Below are 5888 nucleotides of genomic sequence, written 5' to 3'. Positions count from 1 at the left end.
TGTTCATGAACTTCCAGTGGTTCAAGCTGTGAAGGGATAAGAAGTGGTTTATTTAATGAATTTTTGAGGCAGTTCCATGAACATAATATTTCTTTAACGTAATTGAAAAAACTATTTATTGCGGCCTTCTTTGCACCAAGAATCCATGCAACATAAGATTCCAGGTGATGAATATGACTACTCCCTGTCCATAATGTCCTCACAGATTATCGAAGGGGATATGTAAACAGCAAATTAGAGAACAGTGTACTGTGATAAATATACATTTATCATCACACCTTATTGTAGTACATTCTTTGAACATGCTGATATTTACTCAGTATATGCTGGTACTGGTTGTTTACAGCTGATATCTGTTCTTATTGTTTCTGTGTGTCTACCTGTACTGACTAGTACCCCTGCAATACTTAGGTTGTTAAATATATCCTCTCTGCAACAAAGTGCATGGGGACACCAACTCTGATTATTTGAGAATAGAATGCAATAAGACTTCCTGATATGATTCCTGGACTATCTTAAAGGATGAATAAGAGTTAGCTCAGTAGGGGTGCCTGGGTAGCTCAGTTGGTTGAATGTCTGACTCTGGATTTCGGCTCAGGTCATGAGATTGAGCCCTGTGTTGGACCCTGTGCTGGGCGTGGAACCTGCTTAAGATTTTCTCTCTTCCTCTCCCTTGTGCCCACCCCCTCTCAAAAAAAAAAAAAGAAAGAAATGGATACATTTTTTAAAAAAGAGCTAAGTAAAGGACAAGGCAGGAAGGAAAAGTGTTATAGCTAGGGGGGTACCACATACAAAGTATAATTATGGCACAGGAAAAAATGTGCTAAAAAACAAGTAAACAAACAAAACCAAATAGATCTGAAAAATTATTTGCTTGACAAAGACACTTAAAAGTGCCATCTAAGTCTTGTTTCTGGAAATGGTAAATTGGGTAACCCAGATTAACCCTCCCACTGAAAACAATAAAATTTGCTGGACAAAAGTTCATATGTATATGTTTGAATATGTGCATGTTTGTGTATACAGCAGTTCAAAAATATTCAAGATCTGAAAAGTTACTGGGACCTCCCTGACCAGTGTTTGGATGAGATCTTGTAACTGGGAGGTAAGCAGAACATTAAAGCACCAAGGCTATCTTTATCCAGAAGGCACTTATTGCTGCCACAGCCATTTGAGCTCTGGGTCCAGGTCTGTAATCATGTCCAGAGAGAAGTCAAGGCCCACAGCCTACTAAAGTGGAAAATTTTGCAGGAGAACCCTTCCTCTGAGCTGGAGCCCCAGATGTTACATCCTCAGGTATGGATGAATTGGATTTAGATTTTTCTCTCCTACCTCTGCAGCCATTGGGAACTGCTCAGATGGCTGCCTTGCTATCCTTGGAATGGAGAAGAAAATGGATCTCTGGGGTTGTGGCTTCCAGAGACCTTTCCTTAGGAGGGTCCAGAAGAATCCTCTCTCAGATTTCACCCTGAGTAGGCAAAGCCTAATTAGACCAGGGACACTCAAGACTTGAATTTAGCCTGATATGGTTCAGGAGTGTGAAGCCTCTAGGTACCAGGCAGATACAAATGTAAAACCTTTTTGAAGGGGAAAGCAGTTATCCCAAGGCCCCAGGGAACTCTCAAAATATTTTTTGAGGTTAATGGCCAGCAAGCAGTCAAAGATATAAGCATTGTTTGTATACTGCTTGAAATGTATTAGACTTAAAAGTAAGACCCTAAATTGTAAAACCACAAGAAGAAAATGTAGGGAAAAAGCTCCTCAACACTGGCCTTGACAACAGGTTTTTGGAAATGTTTCCAGAAGTGCAAGGAACAAGAGCAAAAATAAGTAAGTGAGACTACATCAAACTAACAAGCTTCTGAGCAGCAAAAGAAACAATCAGCAAAATGAAAGGGCACCGTATGGAATGATAGAAACTATTTGCAACATTCCATCTGATAAGTGGTTTTTATCAAAAATATATAAGGAACTCATACAACCGAATAGTAAAATACAAAGAGTACAATTAAAAAATGGACAAAGGATTTGAATAGACATCTTTCCAAAGAAGACATACAAATGGCCAACAAGCACATGAAAAGATACTCAACATCACTAATCATCAGGGAAATGCAAATTAAAACCACAATGAGATCACCTCATACCTGTTAAAATGGCTAAAATAAAAAAGACAAGAAATAACAAGTGTAGGCGAGGATGTGGAGGAAAGGGAATTTTTTTGCACTATCGGAAAAATATAAATTAGTATAGCAACTATGGGAAACAATATGGAGTTTCCTCAATGCATGAGAAAAAGAATTACCATAAGATCCCGCCATCACAATCCTGGGTATATATCTGAAGGAAAGGACATCAGTATCTCAAAGAGATATCTGTATTCTCATGTTCATGGTAGGATTATTTACAATTGCCAAGACATGGAAACAGCCTAATGGATGAATGAATAAAGAAAACATCACACGCACACACACGCCACACACACACAGAGGAATATTATTCAGCCATGAAAAAGAAGGAAATCCTGCCTTTTGGGACAACATGGATAGAATTTGAGAGTATTATGCTAAGTGAAATAAGTCAGACAGAGGAAGACAAATACTGTCTGTTCTCATTTTATATATGGAATCTGAAAAAGCTAAAGTCATAGAAATAGAGAGAATGGAGGCCAAAGGTAGTAGAAAGGGGAAATGGGGAGTTGCTGTTCAACGGGTATAAAGTTTAATTGTGAAAGATGAAAAAGTTCTAGAGATCTGCTGTATAACATTATGCTTATCATTCAACACTAGTTCACTTAAAAATTTGTTAAGAGGATTGATAACTCAATAATAAAAAAGGTATGTGAAAGGACAAAATGGATGTTTGAGAAATGGGGCAGAGTGACTAGTTCATGCTCTAGATGGAATATTTCAGTCCGTAGCCTATTGGTAAAATATGTTCACAAAAAATAAAAGGTAACATGGAAAGTAGAAAAAAAGATATTATTAAGATAGCAAAAAGGCAAGCCTCACAGGATATTTCTAAGACATATAGCCGAGAAAAGGCTCTTGTTCATAATATATAAAATATATATATAAACCAATAAGAAAAATATAGACAGCTCAACAGAAAAATGCCCATAGACTTCAATAGGCATCTACAAAACAGCTTTCCAATGGTCAATAAACATTTTGTAAGGTATTCAATATCATTGGTGATAAGGAAAAGGCAAATCAAAACCACAATGGGATATCTATACATACCTATCAGGTTGGTAAAAACTTTCAAGTCTGAGAATTCCAAGCGTTGGTGAGGATATGCAGCCACAGAAACAACCCCCACTGGTAGGAATATAAATTGATAAACCGCTGTGGCAAACAAGGAGGCATTATTTATTATAGTTGAATATAGACATATTATTCCATGACTCAGAGATTTCCCTTGAGATGGGATATACCTAGAGACACGTTTATAGGTACCAGGATGAGTGCTCCCGCGTGTTCATAGAAATATTTGGTTTAAATATCTTAAACTGAAAATAGTTAAAATGCCCATTAACAGTGGGATGGATAAATCAGTTGTGATATACTCACACAATGAAATGCTTCACAGTACTAGAGGGAACGGACTACAAGTACACACAATAGCATGGATGACTCTATTGACTTAAGGTTAGGCAAAAGCAACAATTCATATAGCATGATTCCATTTACACAGAATTTAAAAACACAGGCAAAACCAATCTATATACTTAGGGATAGATATAATAATGGTAAAGATATAAAGAAAAGCAAAGGAGTGATAATTGGAAAAGTCAGATTAACGGGAAGGTTTTACGTACGTCTCTGCAGGTTATATTAACAGTAAAAATAGCTTCTAAAATGCAGTCTAATATCTAACCATATGGCTTCAAGGCAATAATCTGAATCTCTGTTCTTTCTTCTTTATTAACACTTACCTTATGCTTAATTTTCCTGCTTTACCTCTGTGCTCTTTTATTTTTCTATCTTGTTATTTCAACCATTAAAAATCAGCTAATATAAATGTTAACTTTGATTACGTTTCTGTTATGCTGAAATTTGATGTCAAAACAAAAGAAATTTTGCAAAAGAGCCATTTTCAAGTGAAACAGTTTTATATGACTGACTGACTGAACTCATTGAATAATCTCACACAGAGAAACATATTCACAGTCAGGCACCTCATGTTGTTTTAAAAGCAACAAATGTGGCTATTTGTAAAAGCCAAGATAACTAATTTATTTCAGTTTTCATTCTGTTATTTAGATCATGAAAAACCAATGCTTAAGAAAGATTTTGGGGGGCACACAAAAATCTAGTGTTTAACAGGTGAAAATGAACTTTTACAACAATTGTTTTGTTGTAAAAAAAGTTCAATAAAGGAAATGTGGTTTACATATTCAAAATAATAGGTTTGGGGAACATATATGCATTTTTGGAAATGATTTAAACTTAAGACGTGGGTAAACATTTTCCAATGAATTATGTATAGCAATATCTATTATCTCCCAAATCATTTATGTATTTAATTATCTCTTCTCCAAATATAATCTACAGGCATATGACTCCCCAAGTTTTAGCCAACAGTCATGCTAATAAGTATGTTTCTAAGACTAAGGGCCTCATGTCTAAGATTTGGGAGTATAATTGATATGGCTATGTGTTATTTTTTTTAACATTTAATAAAAAAAAATTGCAGTCAGAAGGCTCACCTGTGATCGACAACTCCTGGGCTATTAAAAATCTCAGCCCAAATCCCTTCAGCCTCACCTTTCCATCTCTCTGTACCTCTTCCTTTATTTATCCCGGTTCTCAAGTTCTCTGAGGAAGATAGGAATGTCAGAGAGTGAGAAAAGAAGTTATCTGTAAAAGAATACTATGTGTGGAAAGAACCCTGAAAGTAAACTGTAACCTTTAATCTAAAACCTTTGCTCATGTCACTAAAAACCTGACAAGGTGAAGAGCCCTGTTACTTTGGCGGTTAGTGTTTTTCTTTCGATGTCAACCAAAACCTTTGTGTAGCATCTTCTGTAAATGTTGGAATTCAAATTGCTGAATCTGTAAAAATTCTATACAATTAAAATTTTATGAATCCTTCTATCATATTTATAAGGGATTTCTTGCTTTACCAATTCACCTAATTTCAAATTTGAGAAATGCATCAATTGAATAATAAGCCCCTGTCAAGGAAAATGACCTTCTTGTCCTTTACCTTGTTAGCGGTGGCAGGCAGTGGCCTGCTTTCCCTCTAGGTATATGAACATGAGAAAACTAAACATGAAAAGCTACTGACTGACAATATTTGGTGCTTCATCAGGCTCAGCAAGTACCATATTCTCGTCTTTTCTTATCCCTATCTCTCATCCTTATGCCATATTCTTATCGAATCCTGAATAGAAAACTGTTTATTAGTTAAATATACAAAAATGAAATATTAATTCACTGATGGTTGGTAAATATTAGCTGTTGAAAGAGTTTTAAGCATTATTTATTTAAATTATGTTCATATTTTAAATATTGTTAATATGGACTCAGAAGCTTTTTTTTTTTTTTTGGAATCTTTTAGACAGAGAATCTCTCAATTCTTAAGTAAGATTTCATTATATCTAAGGGCTATTTTCATCCAGGACAAGTCCCTCTAATTTTATCATGAAAGCCAGTGCTTTCTCTGACTGACTTAGTTTGCTTAGTGTTAAAACTCTAGCTCTATCCACATTGTTGCAAATGGCAAAATTTCATTCTTTTTTATGGCTGAGTAATATTTCTTTGTATATATATGTATACATATATATACACACACCACATCTTCTTTATCCATTCATCAGTTGATGGACATTTGGGCTCTTTCCATAATTTGGCTGTTGTAGGTAATGTTGTTATAAACATCAG

The sequence above is a fragment of the Eumetopias jubatus genome, unplaced genomic scaffold (assembly GCF_037043125.1).
Source record: "Eumetopias jubatus isolate StellerSeaLion01/CBP00866 unplaced genomic scaffold, mEumJub1_p1.0 scaffold_6, whole genome shotgun sequence".
In the NCBI taxonomy this organism is placed as follows: Eukaryota; Metazoa; Chordata; class Mammalia; order Carnivora; family Otariidae; genus Eumetopias; species Eumetopias jubatus.
The sequence above is the reverse complement of the archived record's forward strand: the minus strand, read 5'-3'. Positions refer to the sequence as shown.